Source organism: Schistocerca serialis, chromosome 3 (assembly GCF_023864345.2).
Source record: "Schistocerca serialis cubense isolate TAMUIC-IGC-003099 chromosome 3, iqSchSeri2.2, whole genome shotgun sequence".
In the NCBI taxonomy this organism is placed as follows: Eukaryota; Metazoa; Arthropoda; class Insecta; order Orthoptera; family Acrididae; genus Schistocerca; species Schistocerca serialis.
In genome coordinates this window covers 94990726-95001813 of record NC_064640.1, presented here as the reverse complement: position 1 = coordinate 95001813, position 11088 = coordinate 94990726, and the positions used below count along the sequence as shown (strand labels likewise).

General features: G+C 42.0%; 1 pseudogene; it reads right to left on the bottom strand.

Moving 5' to 3' along the window:
• Positions 1–3466: 3466 nt before the first annotated feature.
• Positions 3467–3584, bottom strand: LOC126472083 (5S ribosomal RNA; annotated as a pseudogene).
• Positions 3585–11088: the final 7504 nt, after the last annotated feature.

The window sequence follows — 11088 nt, the reverse complement described above, 5'->3', positions numbered from 1 at the left end:
AAATAAAAAACTTTCCAGCAGACAAAAGGGGACGGGGCTATATGAACTGAGCCGAATAAACCCGAACGGGTGGAATGCTAATCGCTGTTTGTTTATGTGGTTGATTAGGTGTGCAAATTATCAGTGTCGTTATAATTACTAGCGAAATCCATAGATTTAGACAACCGGAGTGTAAATAAGCGACTAACAAGAATAACGGGTAAGAAAGATTACATGTTATTTCTCGGTGTAGCCAAAAAAATGAAATTTTGACAGAAAATTTTTGCCAGATCGCTATACAACTAATAGCCAGTTGTACAGTCCCTGATTAGCAGCTGCTTAAGTTCTATTCTTGAAGTAACGCGCAAAACACATTGTACAAACACGTAATTATGTCTAACCAGAGAATAAACGCGGGATAACTAAGCCAGTGGTTCTGGCAAGGCTAGTGAAGTTAACTGGAGAATAAGTTTTGACAATGGCAGGAATAGTTACAGAATTAGTGATGACAAGATTGTTTGTTAGAACGAGGAAGGAGAAGAAGCGGGGACGTCACACAAATTATATGGAAGAATATGACGATTCCAAATTTATATAAAAATTTCGTACTACCACTTTTCGATCTCATGCTTGAGAAACTGAGTGTATGAATAAAATATGAAACTATTTTCTGACATAAAACTTTTTGCTTGTAGTAGGCCTTATAGGCATTAGATATTGGTACTTTGCGAATTATATTCTGTCGTGTTATTTGTGTAGGTGATGTAGGTACAAATGATCATTTGTGCCAAAACAGTCTCGCTTATTTGGCGTGTGTTACAATTGCTGCAATATTGGAAAGGCCTATTTCATTCTAACAGACAGTGACAAAATAGACTTAATCAAATCGACAAACCGCACAATCTTGGGTACTATTCGTATTAACAGCTTTTTCAGTATTAGACAAGGACGTTTTGATCTTCAGATAGCAAAATGTTTGACGAACTTTGATGAGGTAATAGATTCTTTCGCAGAAAGCAAGGCACGCCGTGTTAGGCTGCAGCAAGATCAGAGAGAAAAAAAATGCTGGAAACTAAGAATTGAATAAATGTGCACTGTCTTTCCTGTCTCTTTTCTTTAGTGGCTTTATGTTTCCTGGATTTAATTTTGTGCCAAATGAAAGAGAAAGTTATTAGGTGATAGGCAATACAGAGTGCAGATTAACTGAAGAGTTCTTATTCTCCCGGTTACAAATAATCTCACCCAGTATTAATTGTGAGGATTCTTTTTTAAGTAAAAAAAGGGGGTAGGATGTTAAACCAGCCGACAGGGAGCAGGAGAGGCTCCAGAGAAAATTTTTAATTTTCACTGTCATGAATATAGGTTTGATGGCTTCCATTACAAAACATACACGTTTTAATTCCACAGAGCAAGTACAGTGACGTGCAATAGAAGAATGCTGTGTGAAGAGGCATGGCACTGCACTTTGTCACACTTCAGACCAAATAACAGGTCTTACATTTCCTCGAACATATATTTTTTATGTATCAAACTCTTCAGAAAGATGAGAGCTACAAAATGAACAATTTTTGAAACATGAATTTCTTTTTAAGCTTTTGACGTCCTATCTCAGACGCTTGAGGTTTTTGCCCCGGTTAGGAAATAACGTAGATCCGAGGCTGCCACAGTCCACTCTGAAAGTGTTCCTTACGATGTCGTAATTGCTACACTGGAAAAATATTATGATGAACGGGTTAATGTGGCAGCTGCGTGTTACGAATTGTTTCGCTTCCACGGGCAACCTAATCAGACACACAAGCAGCGGGTCGCAGACTTACAGAGAATAACACGTCATTGCAAATTCAAGTGTGAGTTTGGACGTAGTTATAGCGATGCTATGATTAGGAACGCCATTCCTCAAAATGTGTCCGATCCTCACATGCGCGAACAGTTCTTAAGTATCCTGATTCTAGCTTGCAACAGGTTTTGGAATTAGTGGAGTATCAAGACTCTTGTGATGGTAGGTACAGTTTGATGCCGCTCCTGTTTATGCATTTCAGAATAATGGTAAACAGGCTGTGCCCGTAAGATCGTGCGCCGTGGCACACGAAGTCTCAGAACAGGGGAGCGACGTAAACAAAACCAGTGTACTAGGCAGCAGGCTAGTAGAATCCTACCCTCGGAGTATGCCCTCGGCATCTGTCGTGAGTCTATGTGTTACGATTGTGGCAAGCACGGTCACATTCAATCTGTCTGTTTACAGAAGCGGAAGTCCAACAAGCACTCTGAACGTTCTCCAAGTCTCAGCCAATGAATGTTAATGCAATTTTTTCCAAGCGCAGTAGTGAATCTACTGCTATCAGTGCAAGTTAAGTGCAACAACGGAGAAGTCACACACTTCTTCTATTCAGCGCCTGGCCGATAAATTGTTTGTAACTTTGCAGATTGCCATACACAAAATTTTTATACAACTAGACGTGGATGCGTCCATGGCTGTTCCGAATAGAAGCATATATGAACTGTTAGGCAAGCCCAAGTTACATTAGTCATTGACAACTCTTTCTACTTACGATGGACGTGTCATTCCAATACCACCGGTAGGTATTTGCAGCCTACCAGCCATATTTTGTAACATTACAAAAACAGTGTCGATCAAGGTTTTGTGTTCACATGAAAGTGAATATAGCGCACTAGAGAGTATCAAATTACATTTCACTAAACTGAGAGCTTCTTTATTGAGCGATTGTTGTTTATTACATTTTGATGTTGCTACGCCAGTCGTGCTGGCAGTTGACATATCCTCTTATGGGACCGACGCTGTTGTCTCACACAGTGTTGGGACGTTGGACAGGCCTACTACTTTTGCATCAAAAGTGCACAACAGAGGACTGTGTAACTACTCACAGAATGATAATGACGCTCTTGCTATGGTATAGGGGGTGACCAAACTTAACTAGTACTTATATGGCAGAAAATTACACTTACAAGGGGAGGCCGCCAATTGCGAAATTCAGATTCGATTCATACTGCGCATAATAAAAGCTCATGGCCAGAGGTGTAATGTGGCAAAGCACCAAGATGCACTTCTCAGCCGTTGTCGAGAAAATCGACAGTTAAAAGAAACCGTTGCAGTGAAATACTCTCTACGATTAATAGTCCTCTACAGCGTCGTGGCGCAGCGGGAAGCGCTCTGGTTCGTAATCCGAAGGTCGCCGGATCGAATCTCGCGCTATGCAACTTTTTTTTTAGTATTTGTTTTTTATAATTCAAATATATATATATATATATATATATATATATATGAAAGCACTCCGTCATCAGGCCACAACTGGCCCATCGGGACCATCCGACCGCCGTGTCATCCTCAGATGAGGATGCGGATAGGAGGGGCGTGTGGGCGGCACACCGCTCTCCCGGTCGTTACGATGGTTTTCTTTGACCGGAGCCGCCACTATTCGGTCGAGTAGCTCCTCAGTTAGCATCACGAGGCTGAGTGCACCGCGAAAAATGGCAACAGCACATGGCGGCCCGGATGGTCACCCATCCAAGTGCCGGCCACGCCCGACAGCGCTTAACTTCGGTGATCTGACGGGAACCGGTGTATCCACTGCGGCAAGGCCGTATATATATATATATATATATATATATATATATAACAATTATGCATATAATAAGTTGTTGAAAGTCGTTTGTCGTGGAAAAACTGGCGACTTCGAACATCATTATGTTTTCCGCAAACAAAGTTGTATTTCACAAATGTTATTAATTGTCTTCATAATGTTAACCACGCATAGTTAACGGAAGACGTAGAAACGATATTCCGAAACGAATACGTATAGCGTAAGTCAAACGTTCGAATTAGAATAGAGACCCCACGAACACAAATTTGCTGTGGCAGGTATGAAATATAAACTCCGTTACTCGCTCGTTACACTTGAATGACAGATGTTGAATGGGCCGAAACGAGCCGCCGCATAACAGCGTAGTTGCCTGCTAACTTCGAAAGAAGGTAGATACGGTCCCTAGCGCAACTTATAACATTGTCGAAAATCATTGCGGCCGGGAGAGCTTTGGTACACCCTGTCAAAAAAAACGGAAAAATGGAGGCGGTACAATTGGAGAGAGATCCGCCTTCACCAACATGCATAAGCAATTCATTAATACTTTTTATTTGAATTATAAAAAACAAATACTAAAAAAAAAAAGGTTGCATAGCGCGAGATTCGATCCGGCGACCTACGGATTACGAACCAGAGCTCTTACCGCTGCGCCACGACGCTGTAGAGAATTATTAATCGTAGAGTGTATTTCACTGCAACGGTTTCGTTTAACTGTCGATTTTCTCGACAACGACTGAGAAGTGCATCTTGGTGCTTTGCCACATTACACCTCTGGCCATGAGCTTTTATTATGCACAGTATGAATCGAATCTGAATTTCACAATTGGCGGCCTCCCCTTGTTAGTGTCAGATCACAAGCCTCTCACCTCATTGTTCAGCCCTTCAAAGCCAGGCCCTCTGTGCACAGGGAAAAAGTTGCACTGTTAATCCCTACTACTCTGTAGCTATCATATGCTATTGTGTGCAGGCCAACAGCTAAGCATTCGATTGCAAATACTCTTTCTCGCCAAGGAGTCAGCACTGATTAGGCATCTCGCACCTGAGAAGAGTCTTCCTTTCATACTGATGTCCAGGGCAATGAGATAATTCATGGTTTTCCCATCGACCACCAACAGATCACTCAGGCAATGGCTGCGGATCCCAGTCTCAAGATTCTGCTTCTGTACCTCCACACCGTTTGACCTTATACAATTAAGCAGATTACCGATCCAGTTGTTCACCACTATTTTACATTTTGGCACAGATTATCAGTCCAGTAGGGCGTCATAATCTTACATACAATGATCAGTCCTGTGTGGTTGTGCCACATTTGCTTCAGAAAGAAATTTATCGCCTTCTCCATCAAGGCCATTGGCGCATCGTATGCATTAAGCAGTTCATCTGGCGCCATTCCACGTTGGGCAGCAGGGCCGCTCAAATAGAATAATTAACCTCCCACTATTCAGCATGTGTGAACACCAGACTGCTCAGCCACAAAAAATTTTTGATTAACCAGTGTAATTGCTTATTTAAAAAAAGTAGTAATGCATGACAGTAAAATGTTAAATATTAAAAGCATAGGACTATCACAAGAGCTCACATCCTGGAAAATGGAGCTATGGAGCCATTCTGACCGATCAGAAGTGCCAGGCATAACCTTCCACAAAGTGACGATGAGATGTGGGTAGAAACTGCACTGACAGCATCTTCGGCCATATCTCTCCATTGCGCATTTATTATCCTTCAAAACACTCAATTGTTACGTGTTGAAAGCAGTGCATTTCCGACAACTGATACTGCTGGGGAGAAAAAAAAGTTTAAATTTAGGATAAATGGTTTAAGCAAATTAACCAATCCTAAGCAATATTGTGCCCTAATCTAAGTCATTTATACAAAATTTATGCTACATATGATCAGCAAACGTCCCGTGATTTCAGCTGTAGTAGTTGTACCTACATGTGATCTTCGTGTATCACTTTCTGTTTCTGGAATCATTCCATTTTACCTTGCATCCAAATATTTTTCGATTTCGAATACATATGACTTGCAACTCGTATGGTTTGGGGTAGAATACCACAGCATTCAGAATTCAAATAAATAATATTACCACTTCATCATGCACACAGAGCTAGTGGGAGAATAAGAATTTCAATTTGTCATCATGTCTCTCTCTAGAATGGATCATATTTCTACTGTTAAAGCATATGCAGTGTCATTTACTCTCTTATATCTAGTCATTAGGTCAAATATCTACAGCCCTTCCCTACCGATTACTACATTTGTGTAATGCTATTTTATTTCTAAGCATATGTTTCACATCATGTCTGCTGGCCGGAGTGGCCGAACGGTTCTAGGCGCTACAGTCTGGAACCGCGCGACCGCAACGGTCGCAGGTTCGAATCCTGCCTCGGACATAGATGTGTGTGATGTCCTTAGGTTAGTTAGGTTTAAGTAGTTCTAAGTTCTAGGGGACTGATGACCTCAGAAGTTAAGTCCCATAGTGCTCAGAGCCATTTGAACCATTTGAACACCATGTCTCTCCCTCCCTCCCTCTGTGCAAATCGAAAAATCCATATATTTTTTCCAAAGGGTCTTCGAGCTCTCTCAACTATTAGTGAAGCTCTCTTTGTTATTTTTTGGGAGTAGGTGGTGCTGTGATTCTAACAGTTCTGTCGTTGGTACAAACTTGTAGCTTTCTAGGGAAGTATTCAAGAGATCAACAGACACTTTGATCAACTGCTTATGACACAACTATTGACTACTTCCTACGTATAAATACAGATACCCTGTGTGGCCATGGATCTTACCATACTTTGCAATTTTTTACTTTTTTCCCATATTTTCCCACATTTTTTCCTTTTTTCATTTATCAAATTTTTTCATATTCCATACATAAATGTACAAGTGCATATGTTCTTATTGCTTACATTACTAGGTGTGGTTTGCCATTTTTCACCATCCACCAGTGATACAGAATCCCAACCCAGCCAAAGTACTGTATCAACAGACTATACTTTTTCCAAATGTCAACTCACGTAACAGTAACTGACAGAACCAGCGCTAAAACACACACGCACACGCGCGCGCGCGCGCACACACACACACACACACACACACACACACATGGATTGCTGTGGGGGATCACTGTTGACATTGTTCTGTTGTAAACACAGATACAGCCCAGTTACGCTATTTTGTGGGGTAGCAATTACACTCTTGCTATAAAGTGGACCTGTAAGACATTAAAATGATTTTCCTCCATTAGTATGCGTTTTTATGTGTGGAGTAGCACCACATATAAAGAAAAAATATTACATCCATCATAGACCAGGGCCTGGGAGTATCCACATTGCAACACACATGTGAAATGTGTAATTACATCCACATTTAGAGGGTATGACCGGAAGTGCTGGTATCTTGGGTCTTCACACAGAGTTTCTTGCTACCGATACAAATAGTCGACTAAACTGTGTTTGACTTGTGAGGCTCTAATGCAAAATGTTATCTGCCTAACTATAATTTTAATTATTCAACATGGAAGTCGATTACGCGGACTCATGCTGTTGGTGTGCTCGTATAAAATACCACAGAATACATTAGAGCTGCCCAGCGTCAAGTAGTAGCCGGCACTCGCTATCAGACAGAGCTCGCCCAATGCTCTGCGGGCAGGCGCTATCTGGAGAGACAGCCACTCGTCTGTATCAAGACGTTATTAGGCTCTGATGTGTGTTTCAGTGAGAAAAATTTGGATGATTATACCAGTAGCCCACAGAGCAGTGGGCGAGGTCTGTCTGATAGCGAGTGCCCGCTGCTACTTGATGCTGGGCAGCTCTAATGTAGTCTCACACCAGCGGCGTAAAAACTATTCTCATTACCTACTGTTACTATTATTACAGTTGTGGAAGCGGCGCATAGTGATAGTTACCGGACTCTGAGCGACGCCTTATGTTTACATCGATGGCTTCCACACTAGTTTGCGCCTGCAAAAGGTGTGTTACTAATATATGTATGGTTTCCTTCGAACAGAGTGCACAGCGGCGTATGATGAATGGATAGTACTACATACGAGGTGTGGCTAGAAAAAAAACGGACTAGTACTGGTGAAACAATAAAACGAATGCAATACGGCTGAAAGTCGCGTGGCCTGTCACGTGACTCTCGCTCCGCCTACTGCTCGAGTTTCATCTGCCTCCTGCACTCAGTCTGCCCGTGGCGTCTGTTTTAAGTAGTTGACGTTTTGTCTGTGCGTCGGAAAATGTTGAGTGTACAGAAAGAACAGCGTGTTAACATCAAATTTTGTTTCAAACTAGGAAAATCTGCAAGTGAAACGTTTGTAATGTTACAACAAGTGTACGGCGATGATTGTTTATCGCGAACACAAGTGTTTGAGTGGTTTAAACGATTTAAAGATGGCCGCGAAGACACCAGTGATGACACTCGCACTGACAGACCATTGTCAGCAAAAACTGATGCAAACATTGAAAAAAGCGGTAAACTTGTTCGACAAGATCGCCGTTTAACAATCAGAGCAGTGTCTGAGTTAACAGGAGTTGACAAGGAAAGTGTTAGGCAGATTCTTCATGAAAGTTCCAACATGAACAAAGTGTGTTCAAAAATGGTTCCAAAGTGTCTCACAATTGAACAGAAGGAACGCCGAAGAATGATTTGTTCTGACATCCTGGAAAACATTGAAAGTGATCCCACCTTCTTACAAAATGTTATTACTTGCGATGAATCGTGGTTTTTTACTTACGATCCCGAAACTAAACGCCAATCGATGCATTGGAAAACTCCTGGTTCTCCACGACAAAAAAAAGCACGAATGTCAAAATCGAAATTCAAGGCAATGATGATTGTTTTTTTTGACATCAAAGGGATTGTGCACATTGATTGGGTACCAGAGGGACAAACAGTGAATCAGCATTACTACATTAGCGTCCTGGCTACCCTACGTGAGCGAGTACGGAGAAAACGGAACGATTTGTGGAGAAAAAAGTCATGGATCCTTCACCAAGACAATGCCCCAGCTCACAGTGCGTTGTCAGTGAAGACGTTTTTGGCAAAACACAACATTCCCATCTTAGATCATCCACCCTACTCACCTGATTTGGCCCCCTGTGACTTTTTTCTTTCCCCTAAAGTCAAGTCAGCTTTGAAAGGAACTAGATTTGAGACTGTTGAAGCAGTAAAAGAAAAAGCGACGGAAGTAATGTATGGACTTACCAAAAATGATCTGCAGCATTGCTATGAACAGTGGAAAATTCGTATGGAACGGTGTAGAGACCGAGGAGGAGAGTACATTGAAGGAGATAACATGAAGTTGTAAATAATTGTAAATAAATGTTTTTTCCAGCATCAGTCCGGTTTTTTTCTAGCCGCACCTCGTAGATACCAGTCGCAACGCGCAGCGAGTCTCAGAGTGTCGGCAAATTTTTCTTCCCTTTCAACAACGGATACTGTATCCACGTCGTGGACTATGACGCGTAGCTGCACTGAAATATAGTCGTATATTTGAGAAAACTGACGGAAACGCTGTAAGATACTGTCGCTTACGCCTCACCGTTATCTCGAACTATCCTGTGTAAAACATGTGAATAGAGATAATCATACTCGTTTCCTATTTGTTGGAAAAAGCAAAGGACTAAGGTTTTTGGCCATAGATACGAGCTGTTTTTTTGTGGGAAGTCAATCCAGGCTGAGACTTGGTAGGAGCATCATCAAGAGCGCCGATAGAATCAGCAGAAATGAAGCGCCATAATTGAAATGATGGTTCATCAGGGACTAAAAATTTACCCCGATTCAACTCTAGTGATACTACAGCTATTCAATTGCAGAGTGGTTTGGAACTTTTCTCAAGAATGTCGTACTCGTCCATTCTTCCGAAATGCAGGAAAGAGGGTTGGGTAAGACACTCAGACGTCTACTCCACATTTGTGTACCGTATACTCTCATATCTGCGATCCACTTAATTGGGGTCCAGTTTCATCCCTCTTTCGAAAGATATTGCCGGTAAATATGCATGCATTAGTGTCTAGCGTTTAGACGAGAGGGATGAATATTGCATTTCATGGTCACTTCTGGCAAGCGATAGAAATTACCCTACAAATGCAATGCTTTCGAGTACTAATGTCTGCGGGAATTATAATTTTCAAGAAATCTCATTCCCTGTAAAACTACAGGACCTACCAAAATTCTAGAGACGGAACCCTGATATTCATTTCATATACACACCCTGGATGATGATGATGTGATAGCAAGCCAGAAGAAGATGACTGGTAACACACTGTGCGCAACAAATAAGTTACGCATGAACTATGACTCCAGTCACACAGTTCGAATTATGCGTCGGGGAAAATCCTGCGACATGGTTGCTACCTGATCTCGAAACACTTGTGTGGGAAGATGATTGAGATCATTGCAACAACGATCCCATGACCAACTTATAGGACTATGATGCCTTGTACGAGGAAGCAGTTAATTGTCATATCTGTGGGCTGTCATTGGACAGAGAAGCGGAATTTCCACGTAGAGACCATTGTCATCTAATGGGGAAGTTCAGCATTTCAGCTCACAACTCATACAACTCGAAGTACGAATTGCCACGGCACGTACCCGTCTTCTTTCTCATTTTTGTTGAGCACTTGGGCGATTTCGGGTTGAATGATGAAAAGCTCAGTATCATTCCTAATTGAGTTGGAAAGTACATTTCTATTTGCTAGAGGATCACACCAAGAATATCATTCTGCTTCCTCGATTCGCTTCACTTCATGCACACGTCTCTTCAGAAATTTGTTTAGACAATGTGTCAGCAGTATATGCAATCACTAGAGCCGCATATCTCAATGATGCAAAGTTTTAGCATGTGTCGAAGAAGACGGGGGGGGGGGGGGGGGGGGGGGGAGACCGGCTTCCCGGTCAACTGTCAACTAACAAGCAATGCCATGAGGGATGCAGAGTATGAGCACATGATGAATGTTCTGCACGAGTTCGGCATCCTTTATTTAGGAGAATATGCAAGATTATACATGAACATCGATTTACAGCTGCTCAAGGACATTTTTGAGAAATTCTGGAGCATATGCCTGGGCACATACTCTCTGGGTCCTGCCTTCTATTACACCTCGCCAAACATTTTCTTGGATGCAGTGGTAGGAAGAACACTTGTGGCCTTCAAATTGTTGACCAAAGCTGACATGCTGCTCTTCTTTGAATGCAGGTTTCATGGAGGCTTCGCCAATTTGCACACAGATACGCCAAGGTAATTAACCCAGCAATGGCTGAAGAGAAGTACAGGCCATATGACGATTTGTTACATCTTTTATTTGGATGTAAACAACTTCTACAGGCAAGCCATGCAACAAAGTCTGCTGTTTGGAGGGTTCTGATGGATGTCCAGAGGTAAAATCGCCACACTGAAGGTAAAGGTTATGATGTGGTTGCTGACACTGGTAAGGCATATGTTCTGGAAGTAGAACTGGAATATCCCACCCATTTATATGATGTGCACATTGACTAACCACTGTGTCCAGTG